Source organism: Anabas testudineus, chromosome 23 (genome assembly GCF_900324465.2).
Source record: "Anabas testudineus chromosome 23, fAnaTes1.2, whole genome shotgun sequence".
Classification (NCBI taxonomy): Eukaryota; Metazoa; Chordata; class Actinopteri; order Anabantiformes; family Anabantidae; genus Anabas; species Anabas testudineus.
In genome coordinates, this window is record NC_046631.1 from 10440218 (window position 1) to 10452615 (window position 12398).

A 12398-nucleotide genomic window follows, 5' to 3' on the forward strand; every position below is an offset into this window, starting at 1 on the left:
ACTAAAGGGTAGTTTTCTAAACAAAATAAATTATTTTAATTATGATTTTTGAATGAAGGTTTTGAAGTCATCAGCTCAATGAATTTGTTCATGCATTACACTTAGCAATACCTGAACTTAAAAAAACAGAAAAAGTAAACTTGAACTTAAACTTATTTATGTGGCACATGTGGAACTAATTGTACAAGACATCAAGGTCCAATTCAGTAGCGTTTAAAATTCTTTCTTGAAAAGTACTTGTAGTTCATCTTTTTCTACTGAGAACTTTTTATGCAAAGTACTTTATGAATGAGTTTGTGTATTTCTACCACCTCTGCAAATGTGTGCACTACAATTAGTTTGTAAGTTAACCACTGATGCACAAATGATTATAAAAAAAAGTCACATTATTGGAAATAAGGAACTAATAAACACAAAGTACAATTAAAGTAAATGGAAAGCATAAAAAAGATTAAAAATAAATACTAATACTAATAATATAATAAGAAGAAACTCAAAAACTTGTTCATTAGGAACGTCAATGGATTATGTTTTAATCTGTACATTGACAATAAAAATTTGAATCAAACTACTGAGAACAACATAAAAAACAATATTTATGCAATTCAATAAGTATAGGATAATTAATATGTACTGTAAGTGCTCCAGTTTCCTTAATAATTATTTTTTATTTTCCAGGTCCCCCTGAAAGAATATTTCTCAAGTCACCAAATGAAGTATAAATACATGTAAAATTATAACATAATTGACTGAACATTGTGTGCCAGATCTCTTAAAAGAACTTCTGTACCTGTTATCAGATGTTTACAGTGCATATAAAGATTTTATAAAGTGGGTGTGGAGTCAATCTCTTCTGTGCAAAAACACAAACGAAACATCATATGGCTGACCTTGGTTGAAGACAGAATAAGAGTAAACAAGAATACTGTGGTACAGAAGACTGGAAGAACACCATGTTGCCACAGGGGTTTACAAATCACAGGCCTCTTACATTAAATGCAATAAATTATAATAAATGCAGTTTATGGTACAGATCAGCACTTTTATTAGACCTGTATCTCCCGCCCTGCTGGACCAGTGCATATGAGGACATTACAGGAAAGTGGAGACTTGATAAGAAATGACAATACCAAGCCAACAGTGCTACACTGGAAAGAAATGTTGTTTTTTTTAAACAGACATGGCAAGAATCAGTACAATGCTTTTAAATACATTTCTCATTATTTCAGTCCTCTTTTACAGACCCTACACGGCAGCCTTTGCATCAAAGTTGGATACTACTCAGTATTATCCAATAGCATCATGTATTTTAAGTTAAGCTGAAAGTGCACTCTAAATTATACCTGAATATTAACCTAATAATACTGTTTACTCTTCAGCAGTCTCATCTTCCTTTTATTTGTAAAACAAATTTCAGCATGTAATCTGTGACTTTATAAACATTTCTTCATCATTTAAGATTTTTATATTGAAATACACTGGTCTGTAGGCATTTTGCATGTATCCCTGATCTTTCAGACCCCCATGCCTGTAAATCCACACTGTAATCCATCCAGCATCATCAGATCCAACTTTAAGTTTTCCCAGTACTTTGGTTCATGGGCAAAAACCTTTATAGTTAATGTCATTCCCACCAGTCTCAGCTCTACTTTGTACTAATTAGCAAATGTTAGACTGTTGTGAGAACATTGTTTTTCTTTGTGAGACCATTGTTTTTAATCAGGTCATAATCCTGCCACATGTGCAGGGATCCATGGAACACAGTGTGATGTTGCTGACATCCTTATACCAAAGGGTGTGGACAACATTTTGATCCCTTTCCAGAGAAATGCTTTCCGTAAAGGAAGTCCGTTAGCATGATGGCATGCCAAAGGATAAAAGAATGAGGATGGACAAATCTGCAGAGAGTGCTTGTGGTGTTTCCAGGATGTCTAAAAGTAATTGTTATTTTGTCCTTCTAACATGGGATCTAAATTATTAAAAAGCAGGATTAGTATAGAAGAGAAACTCCCTATTACTTTTGATCTATCAAGACCAGAGCAGTTGTGTGTTTCTGTGCAGTTATACTAAATTCTTTGTCAAAGATATCAAAACAGTCACATAAATGTGTTTTCGTGCATCTTAATTTGCTACTTCTGATCAAGCACTTGCATATATTAAGCTGGACAGAACCATTTCCCACTGCAACAACTTCACAAACCTTCCCCTCTCACAGTCACCACTAAAGAGCTGAATGAGATACAGAGTTTCATTGAGAAAAAAAAACACTGTGGAGCTATTATGAGAGCAGACTGTGAAGTGAGATGGGGAACTGTGTCTAAGGGAATGTCAAGGTTAGCAAGATTATATCTACTTCAAAGCAATGGGTGTATTTGTGTGTATATTGAGAGCATTCAGCTAAGAGCTGAGATGTCATGTCAGATGGTTATGCTTTTGTCTGTGCCTGAAGAGGATGGCAAATCCTTAGGTCAGTGTTTTGGGCCTTTTTGCATGAGGCCAAAGACGTAGACCATACCAGGCAGTCAAAGCACTGATACTTGAGGGAAACAGAGGTGTTAGACAGATAAAGTAGTTTTACCCCATTGCTGCAGTTTGTGCATGTGTCCTATGATAACACATGTCATCCACTATCAAACACTCTGAGCTGCACAGAGGTAACAGAGAGTGCCCACAGCCCTGGGAAAACGTGGAGGAGCGTGAAATCACCTTGATCCAAAGATTCCTGCTGCATACCAGTCCACTGAACCCATGAGAGCACAGGGGCCCGGAGATGGGCAGCCTGCCACTGATCAAGAGAAAGAGACAAAGAAAGAAAATGAAAGAAGAGGTGGAAGGTGGTAGTCAAGATCCTTAATCCAAGAGATTGGTTTAGAGCTTAACATCATCTTATGTGTTTCCTGTGCGAGATCAAGTAAGTCGCTCCATGAGGGAGGCCTCTCTTGAATATAAACACAGGATTTACTTTTACATGCCAGTTTCAGGGCCAAGCTTGATTACAGGTTGCCCATGTGCTCTGAGTCTGAGCTGGCTGTTTGGGTTTACTGACAGTAGACAAGAGGACGCTATGGCTGGAATGCTGTGGTGTGAACAGTGGTGAATACTCCTCCCAGAGCTGACTGATAGCTGGTAGCTCAGCCAGAAGGGGAGATAAAGTGGCTTCTGTTTGTCACATGATTGCATACTATATGCTTTTACATCAACTGATTACACACCACCGGAAGTGAACTAAACACCCATTACCAAACATAAAAAGTAGGTGACATACATGTCAATGAGTTCTTGCTCTCTCAAATGTTATTCAGGTCATGCAATGCCATCCTGTCACAGCCACTCAGTGCAGAGTGGCTGAGCAAAAAAAGGTGCTTTCCATGACACGTTCAACAAATCAGATGCAGGATTGGAGAAATAACTGTTTGGAGCAGCATTGCTACCAACAATTGCTGTGGCTTTCCTTACCCACTGTCTCATAATTATATTTTTTTGATGTGTAACTCCCACTTCCCTAATGTTTGAGCAACTCCCACAATCAATCCTTAAGATGCGATTGGAAGCCCTGTGGTGCAACCAGCTCATTTGCACGCAAACTATGCAGTGAGATGAGAAAACAAATGGAGCGTCGTTGAAATAGCACAGGAAAAAGAGGGTGTTTCCCACACTCTGTCTCAGGAATGTTTTGGCTAAACTGAAAGCCATCATTCAAACTCAAATGCCAACATTTGAGGAGACAATGACGGGACAGATAGCAACATCCGGGCCTGGTCTTTAGTCGTCTTGGTCTTGAACACAAGAGAGTTTCTTTTCCAGAGTTTGAGCTTCGGTCACTGCTGAATCTCCCCCCTCCTCCATTTGGTCTGTATACAAGTCTGACGTCCGGCAGCTTGTATCCCTCACTCCTAACAGAGCCTCCAAGAACATTGCCCTATTCTCTACCATATACTCAGGAGTAATAGCAGACAGAGGAGGGGAGAGGAAGAGGGTACACTTTAAACAAAAGGGGTTCTATAAGCTGCCAGAACAAGAGATTTGGGCCTTAAAAGGATTGCATGAATTTGCGAGGGTTAGATGAGAAGAACGATATCACTCCTATATCTCTTTGTTAATGTAAGAAGACAGCCGGAGGCCTGCCATTTAACAATTAACAAAGAGATATCCACGTGGTAGCTTAGCTAATTACCTCAGCTTAACACAAGCCCGGGAACATGGAGAAACAGCTAACGTGGCTCTGTGTGAATCTGCCAACCAACGCCTCTTAAGCTCATAATTGAACACATTTTATTTTGCTGGTTCAATCCACAAATTGGTGTTTTTACACTTAGGTTTTGTGCATTTTAAACAAACGAGATGTAACATGTTAATTAGTGACCTTTGATGAACAGAGCCTTCCTCGGTGTTTCCAGGCTTTATGCTAAAAGCTTCTCTGTTTAAAGACATGATAGGGATATCATCTAATCTAATTTACTGCCAGAAGATCAGTAAAAGTAGGTATTTCACAAAAATGTACTTCTCCCTCTTAATGTCATAACTTAACAATTTTCCAAATGCATCCAAAACTTTAGAAGAACACTCATTTTTCTATGTGAGGGGTTGGGGTGGGACATTTAACACAAAGGGAGAAGCCATAAGCTTTAAATCACAAGCAGCAAGCGGCATGAGTTGGATTTTAAGTGGGTGAGCTCACATCCTCTCCATTTCACAAACTTCATGTTGAAAGGGAATCACTTAGATATCTGGATTAGATGAGATTTGCATCTGCCCTATCCCTCGTTGCATTCCAGTCTCTACAAAAACAGACTGTGCATGTAAAGTAATGTCTACAGTGTGTTCACAGAAGGAGAACACAACATACGTCTGCAAAAGAGAGAGAGTTATGTTCTTTGTGTGAGCACACAGTTAGATTTCCGACTGTTATATAACTCTGCAGTGGGGGGCCCCTTGTTCTGTTTCAGCAGCCAACTCTGAAGTTTCCCTAGCTTTCCCGTTCATTTGCTCCACAACACACAGATGTCTCAGGGCGGTGCAGAAGACAAGGTGGGGGTGCGGGTGGGGTGTGACTGGGCCGGGGCCAGGAGGCAGCGGCTGCCTGTCACAAGTGAACAAGTGTGTGTGGTCAGAGATTAGGGAAGGAAGGACACAAACAAAAATTCCAGCGGAGGAGCTCCTGTGGCAGCTGTGGTTTTCTGAGTGCGAAGGATGCTGGACAACTGGAGCGACACGATTGGCCGACAAGGACAAGTGGGTGTATCCTGGCAGTGGCCAGCTTCCTCTGTGTGATCTTACATGAGAAGAGTGACAATTCATCAGGGAAAGGATATCCAATAGGAAAACCGATCCCAGAGCTAGATAGAAGGCCTTGCAGCTGGCCACTCAGTGACCTGGGATCACACAAAAGTTAACGTTTCTCTCTGTGTCTTTCTCTCAAACTTTTTTTGTGCCCATAGAAATATGAGGTATTAATCAGCAGCAGAGCACTGAGCACTTTCCAGTAAGTCATTTTGTGTACGTTTATTTTAAGCCAATGGGCCTCACTGTTCCACAAATAACACTGCTTCTTCATCCATTCACTTCCTTTCGACTCACAACATTTCCACTCTTGCACACTTACATTTCCCTCCTGAGAGCGAGGAGGAAATGGGGGGCCTCGCTATGTGAACGAAAGCTCTTTGAAAGTGGCTCTAGCGAGGTGATAGGCTCCTTATAAACGGTGAGCTGGGAGGGATTCAGGGGCGGACTGCTGGGGCCTGGACTGTCTGGGAGCTGCCTGGTGTTTTCCTGTGTGTGATGCATGCTAACTGTGGGCCCCCTCGACTTCAGCAGTGGCACAAAGAGGCCTCTGTAGGGCTAAGTCAACTCCAGCTTTAAATCACCTCATTGGTCGTATGGCTTGATTAAATCCAGCAGGGAGACTCAGAGGGTTCCTATTTCTGTCACACGCTCAGACAGAAGGATAGAAATCAACCTGTTATCAATATGCGAGTTGGAGCTTGCCTCAGCAGTGGTCCTCAGGTATTGCAGCTAGTGAAACAGGCCATTAACTGTAGCTAGTTTACCTTAAGTAGGATGTGGAAGTATTAGTTCTGTGTGTTAATTCTTGGTTTAATTTCTTTGTCTTTGTTAATTCCAGTACACTTAGCAAGCTACATCACTGCAAAACAGATATATTATATATTTATCCAACTAAATACACAATACATAGGAATAATGCAGGGGACAAAACCTCATTATTCAGTATGTAGTATATAGCATGATACAATCCAGCAGATACCACTTCACTTTAACCACAAGGCATTTGTTTGGTCCATCTCAGGCCTGCATTGAGTTTACCAACACAATTACTGACACAAACAAATAAATACTTGTGAGTGATGGTGAAATCCAATGTTTTTTTAGCATATTGTGTAATTTGGCATTCCACAGAGCCCAAGAATATAAAACCAAGACAAATAGGGGCATACCAAGGCTATCTGCAGGAAATGCCATGATAGGAGTTAGCATGGTGTTGGTGTGGTCAGGGGATGACAACATCATTCTCCTCTGGTCCCCTGACATCTAGTCTGGCTTTGATCCTTTTCTGTATTTGAGGGTGGGGTGGGAGGGTCCAGTAGAGCAGACCTGCCTAGTGGTGCCCAGTCTCTTAACTTAGCCCTCAGTCCATCAGGGCGTTCCTGTCTCTGACCATGTCTAGGGATTTCACATCCTTGGCAAGAAATCATCTGATCTCTTACTCAAGTGGTTGTCACAATAATAAATATGATCAATATGTCATTAATGTGGAACCTCTCAAACTGAATTTAAATGTCTGTCTTCTGTATGTGTTGTTGACCCATCCCGCCACCCTATCCTCCTCTTTATGCAGACTTTTAGCTACATCATTGCTTTAGGCAGCAAATATTAGTGCAGCGGGGTAATGTTGCAGTCCGATGACATCCCTGTGCATCTCAAGCACTCCCAAAGTCGTATCTTTAGCGTATGAGACAACAAAGCATCACTATTTTACACTCTGGGAATGAGGACAGTCTGAAATCTCACAACTTATCTGTTAGAATAGGTTAACTAGCAGCTTGTCCCAGCTACAGTACATATTTTCAATGCAGAAATATTTTATTTTATATAAAACAAACAGACAAATAGAGTGGTATTGACTCTTGTCAATCAAAAAGAGTACATTTTAAGCATTTGTGCTAAAATTCTCAAATTATACCTAGAATAACCATAACTTCCCCTCATTTGAACTACTAAAACCTTTCCCATACTTATTCCCCTTTTTTCATTACTTTTGATGCGTCACTTTTCAGTTCACAGAGGTTAAAATCCAGTTGAACAGGCTGAGGTTTAGTGTTGAAACAAAAAGAGAGCAAAATGTACTTCCACCCCAGACAAAACCCGTTGAAATCAAAACCCAGAGATCAGTCCTAATCAAATAACAAGCTTGCAGAACCAGATAGCAGGGCTTTGTACCAAGCTAAGAGCCCCCCGAGCTATGAGAGGTGGATCAGACTGATCATGATATGACATGCTACACACACACAAAATCATTTCACACTCCTGGAAACATGACATTTGATCCAACTAAACATTCCCACAAGGACTGCCTTGTTTAGCTGTCTATCAGGCCTGTTAATAATAGTTACCGCCCAGGAGAAAACCTTTTCCTCTTTGCCTAGAGTCAACAAAGATCAACTTTTCAGTTCTTCCCACTGAAAGTCTGGGAGGAACAGGGTTTATTCTAATACTTCTACAAATGTCAGCCATTGGCCAACCCACGCTGGGAAAAGAGGACGTTCACACTGTTGCTTTAGCCTTAAGCTGCAATCGTCCAGCTGATCCTTGGCCACTACTTCCCAGGCCCGAGGCCTTGTCTCTGGGGACCCCTGCTGTAGTTCCGGCAAAGTCACTCTGCATCCTCAGCACTGTTTATAATGGGAATAAAACCCAATGTAGTGACCTACATATTGTACGCGCTAAAGAACATCAAATTAAGATATGACGCACACTCACCATCAACATACTGTACCTGTAGCTGCTTGCCTGGTGGACTCAGATACATGTCAGTCTTTTATTGCACTACTTAGGTCTAAAAGGGATCAAATATCTCATCACCTATTGGACCGTTTGCCATTGAACATTGCCCAACACATCCTTTTCCTCTTGAAGTGACTTTGGTGACTCCTGGATTTCAAGCACCATGTGTAGAGTGACACTTCAGATCCTTCAGAGAGAAATGTCTGTTTTTTTTCTGCAACTCCATCAACCTCCCAAATATTTCAATGCATTGGCTAAAAATACTGTACAAGTATTCAAGGCCTTTAAATGATGAATCCTAATGACTTTGATAATGTTTTTCCTGGCACCACTAGCAGGCTGACACACATTTACAGTAACTATCGAATGAAATGTCATGACATTTGGAAAAACAAACATTCAAATTACCCAGAGGATTGATTGTAATAACTTTGGTGATCCATTAACATTTTTATTTGTGCCAAGTTACAGAATTCATATTACTTTTTTACTACATTGATTTATGATACATGCAAACTAATTACATTATTGTGTTTGGTGATAATTAGCAAAGGTTATCATGCTTACATCAGACCTGCTTATACCTGCTAAACATGTTTAGCATCACATTCATCATCATCATGTTAGCGTTGTTTTTGTATGTGGATACCTTAGATAGGTGCTTGCATGACTTCGGTGCAGCCAGCTATTGTGCAAAACTCTTCTTGTCAATGTGACAAACTTGCATTTATTCAGGGGCTATAGCTGCTTCACAGCCTAGGCTATCTTTGTTTCGTAGCCTTATGTAATCATTGATAACAGGAAGCAGCAAGGCATATGTTATGGTTGGAGCCATGACCAGAGCTCAAGCCCTTGGTCAGGATTCCCACTGTCACTGAGGAAATGAAAGCACAGGGAGGCTCTCTTTATGGTTAGCCCATGAAGACATAAATACTCAGTAGGAGAAGCAAAATGTTTAATCCAACGGCAGAAAAATTGATGACTGGACAAAGAATGAAATGCACAAAATGAAACCATCTCACAAAGTGATCTTCAAAACCTGCTCAGATTTGTTGAGACACACAATGTAGCTGTGGATTCATTCTCTTGACCTGCTAAAAAAGCAAACATTCTTGAGGAATGTGTGAAATGTGCAGCGTGGGAGGAGAAGTTTGACACATGTGGCTGTTTGCTAGACATGAAAAGTTGCCAGGGCTTTCAAGGTGCGGCTCCTCTCTCCACCCTTTGCAGTCGCAGCTGTCAAACTGATATGTCTTCTCATATGTAAAGTGGACGGTGTGATGTAGGTTTGCATTGTGAGGGTTTCCTGACTTGATCAAAATACAGCGAGGGATGATGAATTTCACACGTCGCTTACATTTCAGATTACCACTGTGTAACAGAGCCAAGACTCTGTATGCATGTAAAGGTTGAAAAAAAAAAAAGTAGAGGTAAGAGACAACTTCAGTTAGTAATGCGTAGTGAAGTCCTTAAAATTAGTATTATGAAACGTGAGCAAATTCTAAAAAAAACAGTTGAGTCAACGTGTAGAGGATTACACAGTTCTCATAATTATTCAACTTCCTTAAAAATGGAGTCCAGTTCCATTTAGGCAGCACTTACAGCAGCAGTGGAACTCAGCTTCAAATTCTTTTTTCTTGACCTTACTGATTCTGTGGATACCTACAGTAGCTGTGCTAGTCAGCTGACATTTCTGAGTCGATAATCGGAAGTCAAGGTTCAAGTACGACATTTCTTTGAGAAGAGAATGGGAAGGGCATTGTTAATACAAACAACATGAAGTGCACTAACAGGCTGGTGAAGAACTAGCAACTTGTGGGTTGACTGTGAACTATTGTGGTTCAACAGAGAGGAACAACAAAGGTATCAATGGCCAACAACAGCTGGGTGTCTTCCTCCAGAGAGCAGTGTGTGATGGATGGGGAACATGATGCAGACTTTTTGACTGTGCAGCCACACAGCAGCGTGCATGACATTTGATATTTCATTGCACATGTCCAGTCTGGATTAATCATCTTGACATGACACACGGAAGCGTCTAAATCTAAAGAAATGCAGAGGACATGTGTCATTGGCATCCAAGTTGGTAAATGCGCTTCTTTTGCATCTGACAGATAAGAAACACAAATATATCACATTCAGCTAGTTGTGAGAATATGCACAGGAGGGATACAGTGATAACACATTCCCTTATGCTGCAATCATTTCCTCCCTCCGGTGCAGTTTCTGCTTCGACAGCTTGCTCAGCTGAGAGACAGAGAGGATGTGCTGGGAAATGTGCATCAGCAGCAACAAAAAAATGAAAGATCACATACAGTACATGGGAATTTCTTCAAGTTCAGGCTTTGACCAGCTCTTTGTGTGGCGTTAGAGTGGAGTTTACACAGCCACCTACCTATTTAAAATGAGCTTAAAGACTTATGATAGGAAGTGAAAAGGCAAAGTCATTATTATCATAGTAAATGGTTTCACATCAAAAATCAAAGGTACAGTATGAAAGCCACAACATTCACTTCTCTCATGATCTGAGAGGCCTATCAACAATATATCTAGTGACTTAAAAAATACAGAGTAATAAAATACACATATGGATAAGATTGTTATGTGTAGAGATTGTTTATAGTGATGAATCTGCAATAATTATCACACAGCTCTGCAGTTTCTTTCAGCTCTACAGAAGGCTTTAGCATCTTTCATCATTGTGTTGATTGTACGACACACACCTTGGTTCAGTCTCACCCTCTTTTCCAGTTCCAGCAGGCAACATTTTTTAGGTCTTATAAATGCTGTGTACACTATGTGCACTGCAGCAACAACAGCAGGCAAATTTAGCAACTACACAGTGGAGCATTTAGCTGCTACACAGCCAGATATTTTTACCAGGAGTTGGCAGAGACCAGATCTGTCGCTGTCGAACCTCAAATACAGAACTTCTTTTTGTTTCATTAACTAATTTGAGGCTCAGTAAACTCTCGTCATTACTCCAGGTAGAATTAATGTTTTCATCAGCTGATATTTTAAGTCATTACAGCTGGTGTTATGTCTTAAGTCTGTTTCCACTGCACCTTGTAGCATTTGTTTAAATGAATTTGCCAACCTTTACACCTCAGTCAAGTGTAGAATGATCTGTTTTTTTATGCTCAATTTGAAAATTTGCACAAAAACTTTTGGATGAATGATGATGAATGCACTTACTGGGATGTTAAAGCCAGGTTTTCTCTACCTGGCATATAAAATACTTACGAAAGGGCTTTGGCGAAGAGCAAGAATGCCATGACTTTTATTGCATGCGTCAGCAATCTGCATCTTGTCTTTCAGGCCACAAGACTGTGTCTGAAATGCTAAATATTGCATTTATGTTCAGTTACTGCAAAGCACATTTTCACACCTCCGTGCAGTGCCTTACAGTTTACTGACAGTGAAAGCATTTCTCTGATCATTTTTGCTCAGTCAGGAATTCCGATCTTCTCACAACGTTTAAGCTCAGTGTGACCTTCTTTTCACAACTGACACCCATTTTTCTACGTCTGATGTGGATGATCAACAATGGCCAACAAACAGGTGGACGGGCACGTGCCAACACGCTGAGCGCTGCACCTTTTTTTGACACAGCAGGAACGCGTGTGATGTTTTCCCACGCAGGCCAAACGTGTTCTCGCAGCCGTCTTTTTAGACGATAGCAGAGACATTTATGTAGTCCTCTGCCTATGTAATCACAAGATCAGCACACCTCTGCTTTTTTCTACAACCACCACATAGCAGGAAACATGGTGGCATGACTGAGCAGCATCTATAAAAGATAAAGCCTGTGCTTTATTAGAACAGAGGTATCCAGCATGTCTTCCCAGCCCATATGCTGTGTGTGAGACTGGCCACAGGGTAGAACCAGGTATCATTCACACATCCACTGCAACCAATTAGGCTTTACTCATGTTGCCACATCAAATAGCTGCTTAAAAATAATGGGATTAGATGTTTGTGTATGTTATTGTCCTGCTGATGAGATTTTTGTCTACAAGACACACATCTGAACCTGCAGAGGTTTAATCGCATTTCCAGATGTTTCATCCTACGGCCATTATTCACATGTGCTAGGAATTTGCTAGCATAATGCCTCATGGAGCTTTACATCATCTGTCATCAGTAATGCATTGGTATTGTGAGACATGAATTTCTTCAAAACTGAGAAATTGTGCTCTCATTTTAATATTACAATCACTGGCTGTGGCTTCTCTGCAGCCCAGAGGTGCAGCACTTTAGTCTCTCTGTAATGGAACTTTGTGTGGGCTGAGAGCTCATTGACGTTGGCTCTCACATAACATCCACATAAAAATGCTTTTGCAGTGTCAGATTGTGGAGAATAGATGCAGTTATCCGGA